A 21,414-nucleotide genomic window follows, 5' to 3' on the forward strand; every position below is an offset into this window, starting at 1 on the left:
AATCCTGCTAAGGCATACCTTTGAAAATCCCTAAGTGTTAGAAGGTATTCTAGTGTCTACCATCCATTAACTCCATGTAATATGTTTTCTGAATGTTTCTAATACTGCTTCCCAATAGATCAGGTCTTAGTAAATAAAAAAAAATTGAACTCCACTTTAGAATTAAGGTTAACTCTAATTTGAATAATTACAAATGAAGGCTGAGTTTCAGATGTTGTTCCTTAACTCTAATAATCAAGGTTAGCTTGATTTAGTTTGGAGGGGTTGTCCAAGTTACTTTTAAGTGAAGGTACTTCTTTTGAATTTTAAACTTCATTTTGAAAAGACTTCAGACTTTGAAAACATTGCAAAAATATTACAAGATATTTCCATGTTCTCCAAGTGTTAACATCTTCAGTAACTCCAGGACAGTTATCAAAATCAGGGAATTAACATTATTACATTACCTTAATGTATCACCTTATACTGTTGTTCTACAGATCTTTTTCACATTTCACTTTTTGTTCCACTAATGTCTCGTCAAAGATCCACTTCATTATCGTACATTGTTTAGTTGTCATCTGTCTCTAGCTTCCTTAATCTGAGACACTTCTTCAGTGTTTGTCTTTCATGACCTTAGACTTTTTAAAAAGTATAGGCCAATTATTTATAAAAGATTCTCAGCTAGGGCCTTGCCTTCTGTTTCCTCATGATTAGATTCCATGTATGCATTTTTGGCGAGAATAGCACAGAACTGCTGTGTCCTCAGTGTAGCAGCAAGAGCATGATGTTAATTTGTCCCGTTGCTAGTAATGTTAATTTTCATCACTTGGTTAAGGTGGTGTCTGTCAGATTTCTCCACTGTCAAATTCCTACTTTCTTTGTAATTAGTAAGTATCTTGTGGAGAAATTCTTGGGATGGTGTAAGTACCCTATTTCTCACACTATTGCCCACTTAATTGGCAGGCATTCATGGTTCTTCTTTGTCCCCCATGGTTCTTTTCCTGAAACAGTTGTCAGTGTAGTATTGGCCAAATGATGATTTTCTGTTTCCATCATTCCTTCTACTTTTAGTAGTTGAAATTCTGTTGTGAGGAAGGTTTTTCCCCCATTCATTACACATTTATTTTATTGATAATGGGTCCGTGTATCCTTACATTATACTATAGGTTACAACCCATTCCTACCATTATTTACTTTGTTACCCAGAATGTCCCAGATTTGCCCATGTGAACTCTCTCCAGTTGACCCTCATGTCTTTTTGACATCTCCAACTTTTAATACTCCCTTAATTTCTGGCAACAAAAGATATACTGGACTCATCTTGTATTTTCTCCAGCCCTGGAAACTGATTTTTGTAAGTATCCATAGTTCCTTCTATGAAACAGTGGTATTTAGAAACCAAAATCAACACTAGATGTAGTCATCGGTACTGAGGTATTATTGCTTCTAGCCTGCTTAACAGAGCTAGAAAATGTATGTAATATATACATCCATTTCTAAATCTATATGTGTGTTATAGGTTTGTGTATACCATATGTGTGTGTATATCCATTAATTCATAGTGATACTTCTAATACCAGACCAATACCACAGAGTTCATTATAGTCTTTCTCTTTTTGAAACTTTTATCCAACAGTAAGAAATCTGACTTTGTAATATGCTCACTTCTTTTATTTGCTTAATTTCTAGGATACATGTAAGGTACTTTCAGAATTACTAGTTCATCTATCTACCAACGAAAAACAGCCTAACAGTGCAGTATTTGTCTATAGTTCCCTTTTTTTACTCTTCTAGTGCATAATCAAAATACTGTTTTACAAAGTAATGTGGGTTCTTTTCTCTGCTCCCCCTTTCAGTATCGTTATGTTATTGATTTGTAATGCAGATAGTTAATTTGGTTTTGTTTGTATTTCATAATGAATGATACCCATTCTTTGTTAATCTGTTTGGTTTTTTGTGTTTTGTGTTTTTTTTTGTATGTAAAACATTAGCATAGTTCTAAAAGTTAGAACTATACAGAAAGTGTCCCTCCTCTCTATCCTTTCTGTCTTCTCCTTGTAGCCTTTCTGTCCCGCTTGAACTTATTCCCTATAGGTAATCTATCTCTAGTTTCTGTATTATTCTTCCTATGCCTCTTTTGAATAAATAAATAGCTGAGTGGATATTATTTCCCTTTTTTTCTTACATGAAATGTAGCATGTTTTAGTTAACTCTTTTATATTTTGGTGGTTTTTTTCTACTTTACAGTATACCCTGGAAACTATACCAGTTCATGGAGATCTTACTCCAAAAATGTTTTTAACAACTATATAGTGTGAATATACTACAGTTTATGTAAATACTCTTCTGTTCCATTGTGTGACTATACTATAGCTTATGCAATTACTCTTCTATGTATGGGCATTTAGGTCCTTTCCAGTATTTTGCCATTACAATGCTATAATTGAATAACCTTGTGCATGTGTATTTTCATATTGTTGGAATGTATCTTCCTTCAGGTAAATTCCCAGAAATAGGATTGCTGGGTCAAAATATATAAGTGCATATGTACTTTTATTAGATATTGCCAAATTCTCCTCCAAAAGGGTTGTACCAGTTTGTTTTCCCACCAGGAATGTATGAGAGTGCCTCTTTTCACAGCCTTGCCAACAGGATGTTTATGTCATACTTGGTAATTTTTGCCAAATCTGATAGGTAAAAAATGGTATTTCAGATTAGTTTTAGTTTGTATCTCTAGCTATGAATAAGGTAGGGTATCTTTTCATATATTTAAGGACCATCTGAATATCTTTATGAATAGTCTTCATGTCATTCCTATTTTACTATGAGTTTTGGTCCTTTCTCAATTTTTAAGAATTCTTTATATACTAAGTCTTTATCTTTGAGATGTTATAGTTTTCCCAATTGTCTTTTGTCTTTGATTATGATATTTTCTTGCAATGCAAACAGCTTCCATTTTTTATGTAGTAAACTTTGTTAATCTCTTACTGCCTCTCAATTGTATGTTAGTATTTAGAAAGCCTTTCTCCATACTGAGGTTAGAGATGAATTTACTCATGTTTTTCTTGTGCTTGTATTATTTCATTTTTTTTAATTTAAGTAGATTCCTGACAATTTAGAGTATATTCCTATGCATTTGTGAGATCAGGATCTAATTTCATTTAACTGTTGTCTTTATGATAATAAGCCATCATAATTGAGAGCACTCTGCTTTTGTGTCTTTCAGGGGTGTTTCTAAATTTTTCTCATTTTTGCATATTTTTTGTAAGCTTAGTCCTAAGTATTTTAATCTTCTTTATTATTACAGAAATGGGGTTTTCTCTACCATTGTGTGCTGATTGTTTTAGGATATGAAGGCAATTTCTGTATGTTAATTCTGTATCTTGCTATCTTCCTCAATTCTTTTACTGAATTTTATCATTGTTTCTCTAGGATTTTTCAGGTGTGCAATCATATCACCTGCAAATAGAGCTGGTTTTACTTCTTTACCAATTTTTGTGCCTGTAATTCATTTTTCTTGTCTAACAGCCTTGCTTAATACTGCTAGTACAGTATTGAATAAGAGAAATAATGCGCACCCGTGCCTTATTCTTGTTGTCAGTAGGAATGTCTCCAGTATTTTACCATTAAATAAGACACTGACTTTAGGATTAAGGTAAACATTTTTTCATGTTAAAGATATCCACCAATTCCTGTTTTCGTAAGTGCTTTTATCAGGAATGGGTGTTGAATTTTTTCAAAGGCTTTTTCAGCATTATATCAACAAGGGAAAACTAATGCAGATGGTCCCAAACTTATGAATGGTTTGACTTGTAATTTTTCAACTCTATGATGGTGTAAAAGTGATACACATTTGAGGTGGTGGGGTGCCTGGCTGGCTCAGAAAAGCATGTGACTGATCTCAGGGTTGGGGGTCAGAGTCCCACATTGGGTGTAGAGATTACTAAAAAATAAATAAATAATAATATACATTCAGTAGAAACCATACTTTGAATTTTATTTTTTTCATACATCAAATTTGAAATATTTATCTTTTCCCAGACTGGAAGTATGAAGTACCACACTGTCTGGTGATACTGGGTAACAGCAAGCCACAACTCCCAGTCAGCCATGGGGTCACAAGTATAAGCAATCAATACACTTAAAACTATTCTGTACACATAAAATCATTTTTTTTTTAATGTTTGTTTATTTTTGAGAGAGCGTGAGCAGGAGAGGGCAGAGAGAGAGAGAGAGACAGAATCCGAAGCAGGCCCCAGGCTCTGAATGCTCAACACAGAGCCCAACATGGAGCTTGAACTCACGAACCGTGAGATCGTGACCTGAGCCGAAGTTGGATGCTTAACTGACTTTTTTCTGTTTTTCACCTTTACTACAGTGTTCAATAAATTACATGAGGCATTAGACACTTCATTATAAAACAGTGTTACATGGTTTTGCCCAACTGTAGGCTAATGTCAGTGTTCTGAGTGAGCACCTTTAAGTTAGGCTAGGCTAAGCTATGGTGTTCAGTAGGCTAGGTGTACTAATGCATTTTTGACTTAATATTTTCAACTACAATGGATTTATGGGGAAGTAACGCCATCCTAAGTTGAGAAAGATCTGTATAAAGATTGTTAACATGTCAGGGCACCTGGGTGGCTCAGTCGGTTAAGCGTCCGATTTCAGCCCAGGTCATGATCTCACGGTCTGTGAGTTTGAGCCCCGTGTTGGGCTCTGTGCTTACAGCTCAGACCCTGGAGCCTGCTTCAGATTCTGTGTCTCCCTCTCTCTCTGCCCACCCCCTGCTCATACTGTCTCTGTCTCAAAAATAAATAAAAACATTTAAACATAAATAAATAAAGATTGTTAACAGAACTCTCAGGTGGAGCAGAAGTAGCGTCTGTAAGAAGAAACACCACCGTAAGGCAGAGGAAAGAAGTAAGAAAGGAAAAGATTTAACATCTTAGAGGAGGGACCAAGAGGCCAACTTTCAGATCTTTGAGGAGATGATGTGCCTGCAGCAGGGAAGAGCAGCATACCAAGGTGCTCCCCATCAACGATGAAGAAAAAATTTGGAAATCCCTAATTCAGCTGCATGACAAGTCCCTAGTGATCTGTAACCTTTCACCTTCATGGGAATCATTGTTGGTTAGCAATAATTCTTGCTTTTAGTTTTTATTTTTTACTTTTTTTCATGTCGTACACTTTGCAAATTTCCTATATTGATCCTGCATTACTTGGATCATTGGAGAAATGAGTGGGAGTGGAAGTATCCCTAAATAAGGTGAATTAGGGTAGATGTCATTCTAGCATGTCTGAATTAGATATGTGAGAACTTTTCTTACTTAGACCAAAGGCTTTGACCCACATCACAATAGATATCCACTTAATTATTGCACATGGACATAGACATCTTTGTCCATTTTTCATGTAGTGCAAGTGTGCTGTTATCCTAAATCTGTGTTTTTTTCTAAGAGTAAGTCCTTTTGGGGAACACTTTATCTGCAGTATTCATTGCATTCACATTGCTTAATATTTAGGAAAAATAAAAGCTGTTATGTACTATGTAAAATATCAAGGATAACCACTATAACATTGCTGCAGGAACAGTTGCCTGAACTCTTGCATGTATCACTGATTGGCATTGTCATACAAATGCATTTCACTGAGAATCTAGCGTTGTCCTTATGCTGGTCATACACCTGGAGTTGCTTATTTTAATATTTCTGCTTCTTGCTTTTAGAATTCCATAACTAAATCATAGTTGATGTAAAACTTGGATAGATCGATAGGAACTATGAATTTACCCACATAACCATGTCTCGAAATAAAACAAAGTTCCTATATAATTTATATACCTTGATTATAAAAAAAAAGATCAAAATAAGCAGAACACTTGAAATCCAGTAATGCAAAGAAAGTAACATTGAAAGAATTTAAGTACTAATTAGATGTTGAAACATTTATTTGCAAATGTTTAAAGCAAATCTAACAGATGCAATTTATTTTTTAACATTTTATTTTTAGGTGGGGTGTCTGGCTCAGTCAGTTAAGCATCTGACTTCGGCTCAGGTCATGATCTCACAGTTTGTGGGTTCAAGCCCTGTGTTGGGCTCTGTGCTGACAGCTCAGAGCCTGGAGCCTGCCTCAGATTCTGTGTCCCTCTCTCTCTCTGCTCCTCCCCCATTCATGCTCTGTCTCTCAGAAATAAACGTTAAAAAAAATAATTAAAAAAAAAAAAAGATTTTTAGGTAATCTCTACACCCAACATGGGGCTTGAACTTGAAACCCTCAGATCAAGAGTTGTATGCTTTACTGATTGAGCCAGCCAGACGCCCCAATAAAGATGCAAATTGAGAATGATGTGTAATGTGTGGGGACAGGGTATATAGGTAGTGCTTTTCTGCCCAATTTTGCAGTGAACCTAAAATGGCTCTTTAAAAAAAGTTTATTAGGTGTCCACTGATGGATGAATGGATAAAGAAGATGTGGTATATAAATATAAAATGGAGTATCACTCGGCAATCAAAAAAGAATGAAATCTTGCCATTTGCAACTACATGGATGGAACTAGAGGGTTTTTTTTTTTTTTAATGTTTATTTATTTTTGACAGAGACACAGAGCATGAGCGGGGGAGGGGCAGAGAGAGAGGGAGACACAGAATCCGAAGCAGGCTCCAGGCTCTGAGCTGTCAGCACAGAGCCCGACGCGGGGCTCAAACTCACAGACTGCAAGATCATGACCTGAGCCGAAGTCGCTCAACTGACTGAGCCACCCAGACGCCCTTAGAGGGTATTCTGCTGAGCGAAATTAAGGAAAGACAAATGTATGACTTCACTCATATGAGGACTTCAAGATACAAAACAGATGAACATAAGGGAAGGGAAGCAAAAGTAATGTAAAAACAGGGAGGGGGACAAAAGAGACTCTTAACTATGGAGAACAAACAGGGTTGCCAGAGGGTTTGTGGGGCGGGGGATGGGCTAAATGGATAAGGGGCATTAAGGAATCTACGGAAATCATTGTTGCACTATATGCTAACTTGGATGTAAATTTAAAAAATAAATTAAAAATAATAAAAATACACTTGATCTTAGCCAAAAGGCCAAGAAGTGATTAAAAAATAATAAAAATAAAAGTTTATTAGGACGCCTGGGTGACTCAAGCAGTTAAGCGTCTGACTTTGGCTCAGGTCATGATCTCATGGCTTTTGGGTTTGGGCCCTGTGTGGGGCTCTGTGCTGACACCTTGGAGCCTGGAGCCTGCTTCAGATTCGGTGTCTCCCTCTCTCTCTTCCCCTCTCCCCGCTCTATCTGTCTGTCTCTCTCAAAAAGAAACAGAAAGTTTAAAAATTTTTTTAATAAAAAATCAAGGTGTGAGCAATGGTTTGACTCAGTTTCACAAGATGCCTCTCTTCACCATAAATATAAGTAATATTTAGTTGGGTATAAAACCCCCCAAATATTCTAACACTAACACTATTGTAATGCTGTGTGTGGGTATAAACTTAATCTGTGTATAAACATTCATACCTATATAACCATACAAGCAAATTTCTCAAAACAAGATTTCAGTGTAATTATACTCAGAGGACCACTTTGAGAAAAAAAAAAAAAGGTCACTCTCCCAGCTGATTGTTCTTCTCATTCTATCCCATGCTATGTATGGTAGGCATTGGCCATGTGACACTCTAAGGAAGAAAATCAGGAATCTTTATCACTTTTATCAGATTTTGCTTTCTCTGATAGGAGTAACTGAAGCAGTTGCTTTTCTATGCCAGCGTTTAATAAGGTATGCTGGTAGTGTCACCATGCTGAAATGGAGAATTATAACAGGAACCTCTTGCCCCATACAAAGTTACTTTCATCCCTATTTGTAGTTTCTTTGCTCTAGGCACAGAGCCATTAGAGAACTAGGGAGCTTCAAGATGAAGGGCAGTTTTAAATAATCTGGAAGTAATGTGCGTAAAGCAAAAAGGAAATAGGGCATGCATGAATATTGGTATTGGTAGCATGCTGCATGAATGAGTTCATAAAAGCTCCTAGTGGTATGTTAGCAGTAATGAGATGGAAGTAACAGATCAGAGGTTTTGCTAAGGAATGCAGGGGCTGAATCGATGGTGGGAGAAATGGAAACATCCCAGATTACTTAAGAGTTTGGACCTACGTACATGGGAGAATGGTAGGTGCTGAGAGGGGGAAACGTTTACAAATATATACAGGGTAGCTTTTAAAGATTTTAAGAAAAACCTCCAGCTAGAATTTAGGTAAGTAACAGATGATGACAGAAAGTCAATAGAGAGTTTTCAAAGGGCACTAGGATATTTGAGGGGATGTGGTCAACACGAGGCCTGATTGTATAATGGTAAGTACCACTTAGGTATGGGAGTTGAGAGACCATTTCACTGCTTCTGTCTGTTTCCGCATCTTTTGAATGGGATTATATGTATCGGAATGTACACAGCTCTACAGCTCATGAAGTGGATGCCCATGAAATAGAAGACACTGTGCCAAGAACTTTAATATCAAGCAAACTACTGAGTAACAGTTAAAACAATATATAAATAACAAGCTAAATGGAGGAGGGGAACGGAATTTTTCAAAAAGTCTGAAAAGGGGGGCGCCTGGGTGGCGCAGTCGGTTGAGCGTCCGACTTCAGCCAGGTCACGATCTCGCGGTCCGTGAGTTCGAGCCCCGTGTCGGGCTCTGGGCTGATGGCTCGGAGCCTGGAGCCTGTTTCCGATTCTGTGTCTCCCTCTCTCACTGCCCCTCCCCCGTTCATGCTCTGTCTCTCTGTCCCAAAAATAAATAAAAAACGTTAAAAAAAAAAAATAAAAAATTTAAAAAAATAAAAAAATAAAAATAAAAAAAAAAAAGTCTGAAAAGAAAAATGTGGAACAGGCAGGGCAAAAAAAAAGTTAAATGACAGATTTGTATGCACATATGTTGCTAATTATGCCTTACTTTTTAATTGAACTAAATATTACACTACTATAGAAAGACAAAGATTGGCAGCCTGGATTTAAAAAAAAAAAAAAAAAAAGGCAATGGGGGCAGGGTGCCTGGGTGGTTCAGTTGGTTAAGCATCTGACTTTGGCTCAGGTCATGATATCACAGTTCATGAGTTTGAGGGCCAAATTGGGCTCGACACTGAAAGTGCAGAGCCTGCTTGAGACTCTCTCCCTTTCTCTCTCTGCCCCTCCCCCACATGCGTGTGCTTGCACACACTCTCTCAAAATAAATAAACTTAAAAAATAATAAATAGGAACGCCTGGGTGGCTCAGTCAGTTAAGCTTCTGACTTCAGCTCAGGTCATGATCTCAAGGTTCATGAGTTCAAGCCCTGTGTCAGGCTCTGTGCTGACAGCTCAGAGCCTGGAGCCCGCTTAAGATTCTGTGTGTGTCTCTCTCTCTCTCCCCTCCCCTGCTTGTGCTCTGTCTCAAAAAAATAAACATTAAAAAAATTAAAAATAATAATCATAAAAAAGGGCAACTATATATTCAAGAGTCCTTTAAAAATTTTTTTAATGCTTATTTATTTTTGAGAGAGACAGAGCTTGAGCAGGGGATAAGCAGAGAGACAGGGAGACACAGAATCTGAATCTGAGCTGTCAGCACAGAGCCCAACACAGGGCTCAAACCCAGGAACCATGAGATCATGACCTGAGCCAAAGTTGAACACTGAGCCAACTGAGCCACCCAGACATCCCAAGAGATCTTGATATGGACAGGTTGAAAGCATGAGGATGGTAAAATACACCATGTAAATGCCAGAAAAGCTGATATAGCTATTTTAATTTCAGCCAAAGTACTTGAAGCCAAGAGTATTATAAAGGGCACTTAAGAAGATAGAATTCTATATTTTATTTACCTAATAACACTTTAAGATACATATGTATAGCAAAAATTGTAAGAATTAAAAGGAGAAATAGGCATATTCACATTTATACAGGGATATTTTAATAAGCTACTCATAGTAACCGATAGAACAAGCAGGCCAAAACATAATCAGTATGGGTACAGAATATTTGAACAACAAAAGTAATATTTAAACCTAACTGACACATTAAAACAGTGCCCAAAATGCAGAATTTTTAAGTTTATTTTGAGAGAGACAGAGAGAGAGCGAGCATGAGTGGGGGAGGGACAGAGGGAGAGGGAGAATCCCAAAGAGGCTCTGCTTTGTCAGCGTGGAGCCCAATGCTGGGCTGGATCCCATGAATAGTGAGATCATGATCTGAGCTGATATCCAGAGTCAGACGCTTAACCAACTGAGCCATCCAGGTGCCCAGATATTTTTACATTTTTATGAAACATTTGCAAAAACTGACCATGTGCGTGTTCATGAAATAATCTTCAGCATATTTCAAGAATAGAAAATATACAGAATATGTTTGACTACAGAATTATTAGAAATCTATAAAAAGACTTTTAAAAATCCATGTTTAGTATAGAGCAATACTCTTCTAAATAACATGTCAAAGAATTATGAGAATTTAAAAATATTTTGAAAGTTTATTTATTTTGAGAGAGAAAGAGCACATGTAGGTAATGGGGGAGGGGTAAAGAGAGGGAGAGAATCCAAAGCAGCCTCCCCACTATCAGCGCAGAGCTGACTAGAGGCTCGATCCCACGAATCGTGAGATTATGACCTGAGCAGAAATCAAGAGTCAGACACTCAACCGACTGAGCCACCCAGGCACCCCGAAATTTAAAAATATTTTGAATCTTCAGTAATAATGAAAGAATTCCATATCCAGATTTGTAGAATGCCACTAAAGCAGAGCTTAGAGAAAACTTGGAACACATGAGGATTAGATGGCAGTAATGTATCAGTGTTAATTTCCTGACTGTATTGCAGTATGCAAAACAATACTTCTTTATAAGACATGGAATTATTCAGTTGTGATGGGACATCAGGTTGACAAGTTAAAATGTCTCACAAAAAAAATTACTTGTAATTTTTCTGTAAGTTTGATCATCCAAAATAATAGATTTTTAATACTATATTCCTTGTGCTGTACTTTTCATCTCCATGACTATTTTATAACTGGAAGTTTGTACCTCTTAATCCTCCTCACATATTTTGCCTATCCCCAGGCCCCTCCCTTCTGGACAGGAATTACTGGATCATATGGTGTTTCTATGTTTAATTTTTTGAGGAACCCCCATACTGTTTACCACAGTGGCTGCACCAGTTTGCATTCTCAACAACAGTGCACAAGTGTTCCTTTTCTCCACATCTTTAACAACACTTATTTCTTGTGTTTTTGATTATAACCATTCTGACTAGTGTGAGGTGATTACTCATTGTGGTTTTATTTTGCGTTTCTCTGGTATTAGTGATGTTGAACGTATTTTGTCTGTTGGCCCATCTGTATATCATCTTTGGGAAAATATCTTGGTTTCTGGTGTTGAATTGTATAACGTCCTTATATATTTTAGTTATAAACCCCTAGTAGGGTATAGGATTTGCAAATATCTTCTCCCATTCTCTAGGTTGCCTTTTTGTTTTATTGATGGTCTCCCTTGCTATGCAAAAGCTTTTTATTTTGGTGTACTCCCAATAGTTTACTTTTGCTTTTGTTTCCCTTGCTTGAGGAAATACATCCATAAATATGTTAAGGCCAATGTCCAAGAGATTAATGCCTCTGCTTTCTTGAAGGAATTTTATAGTTTCAGGTGTCACATTTAGATTTTAGTCTATTTTGAGTTTATTTTTGGGTGTGGTAGGAGAAAGCTGTCCAGTTTCATTCTTTTGCATGTAGCTGTCCAATTTTCCCAACATCATTTATTTATTTATTTATTTTTAAGTTTATTTATTTTGAGAGAGACCCAGAGAGAGAGGATACAGGCAGGGGAGGAGTAGTGAGAGGGAAGACAGAGAATGTGAAGTGGGCTCTATGCTGACAGCAGAGAGCCTGACTCTGGGCTTGATCCCATGAACAGTGAGATCATGACCTGAACCAAAATCAAGAGTCTACGGCTTAACCAACTGAGCCACCCAGGTGCCTCTCCCAACACCATTTATTAAAGAGACCATCTTTCCCATTGTATATTTTTGCCTCCTATATCTTCTATTAATTGACCATATAAGCATAAGTTCATTTCTAGGCTCTCTATTCTGTTACATTGATCTACATGTCTATCTTTGTGCCAGTACCTTACTGTTTTGATTACTGTAGCTTTGTAGTGTATCTTGAAATCTGGGATTGTGATTCCCCCACCTTTGTCCTTTCTTAAGATTGCTTTAGCTTTTCAGGAGCTTTTGAGATTCCATACAAATTTTAGGATTATTTGTTCTAGTTCTGTGAAAAATTATCTTGGTATTTTGTTAGGGATTGCTTTGAATCTGTAGACTGCTTTGGGTGGTATGGATATTTTAACAATATTCATTTTTCCAATTAAAGAATACAGTATATCCTTTTATTTGTGCCATCCTTAATTTCATCAATAGTTTTCAGGGCATTGGTCTTTTACCTTCTTGGCTAAATTTATTTCTAGATATCTTATTATTTTTGTTGCAGTTGCAAATGGGAATATGTTTTAAATTTATTTTTCTGTCACTTCATTATTGGTGTATAGAAACACAACAGATTAAGGGGTGCCTGGGTGGCTCAGTCAGTTAAGCATCCGACTTCGGCTTAGGTCACGATCTCATGACTCATGAGTTCGAGCCCTGTGAGTTCGAGCCCTGTGTCGGGCTCTGTGCTGACACCTCAGAGCCTGGAACCTGCTTCGGATTCTATGTCTCTCTCTCTCTCTCTGCCCCTCCCCAGCTTGCACTCTGTCTCTCTCTCTCTCTCAAAAATAAATTTAAAACTTAAAAAAAAAAGAGAGAACACACAGATTTTAAGTTTATTTAAAATAAACTTCTTATATTTTTAAATTAATTTTTAAATATAACTTATTGTCAAATTGGCTTACATACAACACCCAGTGCTCATCCCAACAAGTGCCCTCCCCAATGCCCATCACCCATTTTCCCCTCTCCCCCACCCCCATCAAAATAGAGAGAGAGAGAACGGGGGACAGGCAGAGAGAGAGAAGGAGAGAGAGAATCCCAAGCAGTCTCGTGCTATCAGTACAGAGCCTGATGAGGGGCTTGATCTCACAAACTAAGATCATGACCTGCACAGAAATCAAGAGATGGATGCCTAACTGCCTAAGTCACCCAGGTGCCCCTAGAAACACAACAGATTTCTGCATGCTAATTTTGTATCCTGCAACTTTACTGAATTCATTTATTCTAATAGTTTTTTGGTAGAATCTTTAGGGTTTTCTATATATAGTATCATGTCATCTTCAAATAATGACAGTTTTACTTCTTCCTTACCAACTTGGATACCTTTTGTTTCTTTTTCATGTCTGATTTCCAGTACTATGTTGAATAAATGTGATGAGAGTGGACATTCTTGTCTTGTTCCTGACCTTAGAGGAAACGCTTTCAGTTTGTCACCATTGATATGATGTTATCTGTAGGTTTTTCATATATGGGTTTTATTATATTGAGATATGTTCCCTCAAAGAACCCACTTTGTTGAGAATTTTCATCATGAACAAATGTTGTATTTTGTCAGATGCTTTTTATGCATGTATTGAAATGATCATATGGCTTTTTTTTTCTTCTTGCTAATGTGATGTATCACATTTATTGATTTACAAATATTAAACCATCCTCACATCCCTAGAATACTTCCCACTTGATGATGAATGATCTTTATGTATATACATGTATGTATACATATATATATACACATATATGTATATATATATATATATATATATATATATATATATGTATACAGTTTTTTTTTTTTAAAGTAGACTCTACCCCCAACATAGAGCTCAAAATCATGACCCCAAGGTCAAGTCACATGCTATACAAACTGAGCCAGCCAAGTGCCCCAGTGAATGATCTTTTTGAATTTAGTTTGCTAATATTTGATGGGTTTTTTTTATCTATGTTCATCAGGGATATTGGCCCATTTGTTTGTTTTATGTTGTATTTGGATTTTTTTTTCTTTTTTTTTTTTAGCATCTTTGTCTGGTTTGGGTAATGCTGGCCTTGTAGAATGAATTTGGAAAATTTCCATTTTTGGAATAGTTTGAGAAGGATAGGTATTAACCCTTCTTTAAATGTTTGGTACAATTCACCTATGAAGGCATCTGGTTCTGGATTTTTGTTTGTTGGGAGTTTTTTGATTACCAATTCAAGTTAATTACTAACAATTGGTCTGTTCAAATTTCCTATTTCTTCCTGATTCAGTTTTGGAAGAATATGTTTGTAGGAATTGATCCATTTTTCTACGTTATCAAGTTTGTTGGCGTATATTTTTTCTTACTATTCTCTTATAATCCTTTGTATTCCTTTGGTATTGGTTGTTATTTTTCCTCTTTCATTTCTGACTTTATTTTTAAGCAGGCTCCATACCTATCGTGGGGCTTGAACTCATGACTCTGAGATCAAGAGTCACACACTCCATCTACTGAGCCAGCCAGGCAGCCCTCATTTTTTATTTTATTTATTGGAGTCCTCTCTCTTGATGATTCTGCCTAAAGAATTATAATTTTGTTTATCTTTTGAAAGAGCCAGGTCTTGGTTTCATTGATCTATTGTTTATTTTTAGTCTCTCCATTTATTTCTTCTCTAATGTTTGTTATTTCCCTCCTACTAACTTTGGCTTTTTTCTTCTTTTTCTAGTTCTTTCAGGTGTAAGGTTAGATGGTTTGAGATTTTCCTTATTTAATGTTTTTTAATGTTAGTCTATTTATCTTAGCATGCAGGAGCAGGGAGGGGCAGAGAGAGAGGGAGACAGAGAATCTGAAGCAAACTCTGTGCTGTCAGCGCAAAGCCTGATGTGGGGCTCAAACTCACAAACTTAGATTATGACCAAAGCCGAAATCGGACGCTAAACCAACTGAGCCACCCAGATGCCCCAGATTTTTCTTATTTCTTAAGGGTAGGTCTGTATTGCTATAAACTTTCCTCCTAGAACTGCTTTTGCTGCATCCCAAGGATTTATGGGAGTGTTGTACTTCCATTTTCTTTTTTTCCATGTATTTTTTTATTTCTACTTTGGCTTCTCTGTTGTCCCATATATTTTTTAGTAGCATATTGTTTAGTGTCCATGTGTTTATGTTTTTTCTAGTTTTTTTTTTTCTTGTAATTAATTTCTAGTTTCATACAGTTGTGGTCAGAAAGTTACTTGATACAATTTCAGTCTTCTTAAATTATTGAATCTTGTGGCCTAACGTGATCTATCCTGAAGAATGTTACATGTGCGCCTGAAAAGAACACTGAAATATTGAAAACGGTTTTTAAAAATGTTTAATGTTTATTCACTTTGAGAAAGAGAGCATGTATGAGCAAGTGGGGGAGGAGCCTAGTAAGAGGGAGAGAAAGGATCCCAAGCAGGCTCTGTGCTGTCAGCAAAGAGCCTGGCATGGGGCTTTATCTCATGAACTTTAACTGACCAAGCCACCTAGGTGCCCCTAAAATATTGAAAATGTCTTGGAGGAGGATCAACTTCTTGTATGACAGATGAGGAGTTGTGCTAACATGCTTCCCAGTGAAACCAGTGAAAATTGTAAGAACAGAAATAAAAGCAACCATTTAAAGTCTCTGGAAATGATCAAACAGCAAATGAAGGACATCTATTCAAGAAAAATCTATGAAAGTTTGTTAAGAAAGGCAACCACCACCTCATGAACAGAGACAACAGTGGTCAGAGCTTCAATCTTCTCAGCTCACTTTGCCCAAGGTGGAACCTTTGTTCCACAAGTGGTAGCTGGGAGCAAGAAGGGAGCCGCCAGCTTTCAACTACACATACCAGACCTTATCTCAGTAGCAGATAGCTGGGAGCAGGATGTGAAAGACTGATGGCCTGAACCTCCCAGGAAGATAGCCCTCCAACTGGGAGCTGGTGGGAGAGTGAGTCCTGTAATCTTGGATGCGGCAGTCTGGAGTGGCGTCTTCAATTCCCCGAGCTGAGGTAGTTGGGGAAGGAGTGGTCCTTAGTTCACATACCACAGACTTTTACATACAATTCATTTATGACACCACCTGGAGTTAGCACAGACCCCACACCACAAGTTAAGGGCTCAGTCCCACAAGACTGCATCCACTTCAGATGCCAGCTGCGAGTCTTGGATATCCCCAAACCACCCACTCTTCTGCCTGGCTGATTACAAATTCGGGGGCTTCTCTGGAGCTCCTCCTTTGATAATTTACTAGAACAACTCAAAGAAGTCAACTCAAAGAAGTCACTAAAAGTGCTATACTTAAAATTACAGTTTTATTATAAAGAATACAATTCGGGAATGGCCAGGTGGAAGAAACCTATAGTGCAAGGTCTGGAAGCAAGGAGCACAGGACCTTCTATCCCTATGGAGTTGGGGTGTGACACCCACCTAGTCCATCAGTATGTGCAGCAACCAGGAAGCTCTCTGAGCCTCTTCAAGCTTTGTTGAGGTGTCATTACATGAGCATGGTTAACTAAATTAATGAATTAAGGGGCACCTGGGTGGCTCAGTCAGTTAAGCGACCCATTCTTGATTTTGGCTCAGGTCATGATCTCATGGTTCTTGAGATGGAGCCCCACAGGAGGCTATGCACTGACAGCACAGAGCCTGCTTGGGATATTCTCTCTCCTTTCTCTTGCCCCTCCCCTGCTAGTGCTCACTCTCTGTCTGAAAATAAACATTTTTAAAGAATAAATTAATCAACGGACACCAGGGTGGCTCGGTTAATAAACAGCTGACTTCGGCTCAGGTCATGATCTCACGGTTTGTGAGTTCAAGCCCTGCATTGGGCTCTTTGTGGTCAGCACAGAACCCACTTCAGACCCTCTGTCCCCCTCGCTCTCTGCCCCTCCCCCGCTTGCATTCTCTCTCTGTAAAATAAACATTAAAAAAAAAATTACTCAATTCAGAGCTGGAGACCCTCTCCCCTCCTCTGGAGGTTGGGAGATGGGGCTAAAAGTTCTAACTCTAATCACATGGTCAGTTTTTCTGGCAATAAGCCCCCATTCTGAAGCTATCTACTTCACCATGTTAATCTCAGATTTTCACTCCAAGATGGGAAAAGAGATAAGGATTCCAATGGTCACATTTACTTAACGTTGTATTAGAAGTCCTATAGAGGTCAATAAGGCAAGCTAGAATTGGAATAGGAGAAATAAAACTTATTTGCAGATAACATAACTGGGTATGGAGACAGTCAAAACTATCGAAATTAATAAGGGAATTTAGAAAGGTTGTTGGATAAAATGTCTTATTTCCAATGTCAGAAAATTTTAACCAGTTTTCATCTTTTGGAATGTTTTGCTGTGGTTTTGTACACAGCATTTATCAGATGAAAGTTCCCGTAATATACAAAAGTGTTTTGTATTTTTATACGCCAACAAACTGAAAAATAAAAAATAGCATTCACAATTGCATAAATATATATCTAATATGTTTACACCAACTGTAAAACATTTTGAGAGATATTAAAGATGACTTACATAAGTGAAGAAATATGTTCATGGAATGAAAATTCAGTTATAAATATATCAATTCTCTCCAAACTGATCTCTATAAGTTCAATGCAATTCCAGTCAAAATCCCAACAGGATTTTATTACAGAAATTGGTAAGTTCATTATAGACTTTACAGGGAGACAGCATACAAGACAATCTGAAAAAAGAGTAAAGTGAGAGGATTTACTCTATCAGATATCAAAATTATTGTAAACCTACAATAATTAAGAAACTAAGACAGTGTGGTCCTAATTACTGTAAGGATTCAGTATTGTTGCAATTTGGTATTGCAAAGAATTGGTGCAAGAATATAGAAATAAAGCAAAGAGGCAGAATAGATTCCAGAAAGAAATCTACATACGCATGGACCTTTGATTTATAAGATGGCATTCCTGAACAATGGAAAAAATCAGCGTATTCAGAAAATTGTGTACACAACTGGAAATCTACACATATAAAAAAGCTTGACACATACCTCTACTTCAGATGGATTATAAATCTAAATACAAAAGGCAAAAGTAGAAAACTTTTAAAAGGTAAGATTGGGAAGTATTACAATGATCTTTGGGCAGGGAAAGATTTTGTAAAAGGGCATAAATTTATAAATTGGGACTACCTTAAAATTAAAGACTTACATTCACCAAAAGGTATCATTAAGAGAATGAAGAGACAAGCTCTAAAATGGGAGATGGCAATTGTAAAACAGTAACAAATGGCTTGTTTTCTGAAAGAGAAAAAAGATAATCTAATTACAAAATGGGTAGGATATTCAATGACCTCACAACAAGGATATCTAAACGGCCTGCAAATATATGAAAAGGTGTTCAGCTTTATTAGTCATCTGGGCAGTGTAAATTAAAACGACATGGGATTCGAAGCACAGACATCTCAGAACAGCACACAGTGAGTAAGCAAGCACACTGAGCAGCCGCCACTGGTGAGGGTAACTGGAATAATCTCTTTGGAAAATATTTTCGTTCATAAATCCAAGTACCTCAGATTCTACTGTAAGTCATGTACCCAACAGAAAAGCATACCCATAAATGCCAAGGAAATAAAAATGGTCCTTACAGCATTCTTCAGGAGAACCCTAAACTGAAAATAACCCAAACATCCATCAGTGGTAGAATGTGAAGTTGTGGTATACACATGTAATTTTTTGCAGAGCACAAGAACACAGCAAGAATTTAAAATGAACATAATACATCCAACCAGCAAGATAAGATGAATGGAAAAGGGAAGCAGGAATAAGCACCTATGAAGAACCAACTGTAAATGCTAGTATAAGGAATATAATTTTAGGGGCGCCTGGGTGGCTCAGTTGGTTAAACATCCGACTCTTGAATTTGTCTCAGGTCATGATCTCACATTCATGAGATTGAGCTGACAGTGCAGACCCTGCCTGGGATTCTCTCTGCCCCTTCCCATTCGTGCTCTCTCAAATAAACATGGAAATTTTTTTTCAATCTTTATCATTTTCTTTATTTTTTGAGAAAGAGATCGAGCAGGGGAGAGGGGCAGAGGGAGAGAAAGAATCTCAAGCAGTTTCCATGCTCAGCATGGGGGCTGATATAGGGTTTCATCCCATGACCCTGGGATCATGACCTGAGCCAAAATCAAGAGTCGGGACACTCAACTGACTGAGCCACCCAGGTGTTCTTTAGTCTTTGTTTTTTTAAAGTAGGCTCCATGCCCAACATAGGGCTTGAAATCATGACCCTCAGGTCAAGTTTCATGCTCTACTGGCCAAGCCAGCCAGGCACCCACAAATAAATAAATAAATAAATAAATAAATAAATAAATATTTTGAGAGAGAGAGAGAGATAGGATGGGGAGATAGAGGGAGAGAGAACCTCAAGCAGGCTCCATGCTGTCAGTGCAGAGCCCAGTGCAGGGCTCGAACCCACAAACCGTGAGATCATAACCTGAGCCAAGATCAAGAGGTGGACACTCAGGAGTGCCTGGCTGGTTCAGTTGGTTAGGTGTCCAACTCTTCATTTCAGCTCAGGTCATGATCTCACGGTTTGAGTTTGAGCCCTGCATCAGGCTCTGTGCTAACAGTATGGAGCCTGCTTGGGATTCTCTTTCCCTCTCTCCTTACCCCACTTGCTCTCTCTCTCAAAATAAACTTTAAAAAAACAACAACAACAAAAAAAAAAACGCTTAACTGAGCCACCCAGGTGCCCCCAGAAACATAATTTTTAAAATGAATATATAATTAAGAACAGTTGCAGATCAGGTTGAGGAACACCAAGGTTATGAGAAACGGTAGCTAAGATGAGGGGAAATGAAAGAGGTATTGAGGGTAGAAATAAAACTTTTGGAAGTAAAGAGTAAACAGAGGGGAAAATATATAAAGAAACAACATGATTTGGTTTCCAGAGTTTGGAAGAGATTAAAATACCTGAAACTCTCCACTAGATAAAATGTAACAAACTCCTTTGAAAATCATAGTACTAAGTTTATAAGAAATGCAGTGTTCTAGGGTCCCCAAATAAGAGGAAACTGAATTAAACCGGTAGTAGCCTTGTGACAGATAAGATTGGCCGTTTCAGAGAGGCTGGCTTTTGACAGCTAAAAGGAAACATCAGGATTTAGGTCTACAGAAATTGGAAAAAGGAATTCCACACGACACTGAGACAACTGAGCACCAGGCTGGCTCAGTCAGCAGAGCATGTGACTCTTGATCTCAGGGTCAGGATTTCAAGACCCACGTTGGGCATGGAGCCTACTTTAAAATTAAAAACAAAAACAACCCCCCCCCCCCCCCAAACCTGGGACCACTTAAGAACTACATCTTCAATGAAAGAACAATTAAGAAAAAACTCAGTTCAGGGGCACCTGGCTGGCTCAGTCCATTAAATGTCTCTTGATTTCAGTCATGATCTCACAGTTTATGAGATCAAGGTCTACCCCGTCCCCCTCAACCCAACAAGGCTCTGTGTTCAATGTATAGCCTGCTTAGGATTCTTTCTCTCCTCCCTCTCAAAATACACAAAGAAGGGAAAGGAAGAGAAGGAAAAAAAGGGAGAAAGAAGAAAAGAAAAAAGAAAAAAAAAGAAAAAGAAAGGAAAAGAAAAGAAAAAAGAAAAAAAGAAAAGAAACTCAGTTCCCTAGCGTAGGCAGATATGTGAATTTGTCTGTCCCAGGCTGGGCTCTCAGTGGGCAAAAGGTCTCCCTTGAAGATTTAGAACAACGAATTTGCCCTCAGACTCGCCTGAAGTTCAAATTTACAGGCACTGGTCCAAGAAACCATAGTACCTAACCACTGATATTCCTGGAGACACCTAGCAGAAGTAAACAAAAAATTGATCTGGAAGGACCCACCCTCAACCTAGGTGGGTGGCACAGGCTTCCTAAATATAAGGCTCTATTGGAGAGGAGTTCATACTCTAAAATTTATAAAACTCTCGAGAAAAAATCCGATAAACAGCAGTATTTAAACTTTATAAGCATATTTTTAAATATTCATTTTGAGAGAGAGAAAGAGAGCAAAATGGGGGGGGGGGGGTGGTGGAAACAAAGGGTGAGAGAGAGAGAATCCCAAGCAGGTTCTGCACTGCCAAGGGCAGAGCCCCATATAGGTCTCAATCCCATATGAGATCATGACCTGAGCTTAAGAGTTGGAAGCTTAACCAAGTCATTCAGGGACCCCAAGCATGATATATTTAAACTGATTAAATAAGTTACTTATGTACCTTTGCTCCACAAGATCAGGGGAAGGAAAGGCTTTTATTGTGTATGTTCCAAACATTAGATGTAAATTTAGGAACTCCCAAGAGATTACAGTTTTGACAAGAATCATGAGCAGGAAATATCATGCATGCACAGATAGTTTACACCAATGCTATTAAAAATCACAAAACACTGAATGAAGGTTTGGATTAGCTGTAAGCCCAGCAGTTCGGGCAACCTTCTGAAATTCTGTG

The 21,414-nt window shown here is 37.8% G+C and overlaps 1 protein-coding gene and 1 pseudogene across 1 annotated transcript in view; both read right to left on the reverse strand.

The window, feature by feature from the left end:
* RPL24 (ribosomal protein L24) overlaps positions 1–21,414 on the reverse strand; it is a 90,970-nt gene that overhangs the window by 28,019 nt on the left and 41,537 nt on the right. The gene's annotated exons all lie outside the window — the stretch shown is intronic.
* Positions 7,007–7,082, reverse strand: LOC128777551 (U2 spliceosomal RNA; annotated as a pseudogene).

The sequence above is a fragment of the Panthera pardus genome, unplaced genomic scaffold, assembly GCF_024362965.1.
Source record: "Panthera pardus isolate Hobbes unplaced genomic scaffold, ASM2436296v1 HiC_scaffold_16, whole genome shotgun sequence".
NCBI lineage: Eukaryota > Metazoa > Chordata > Mammalia > Carnivora > Felidae > Panthera > Panthera pardus.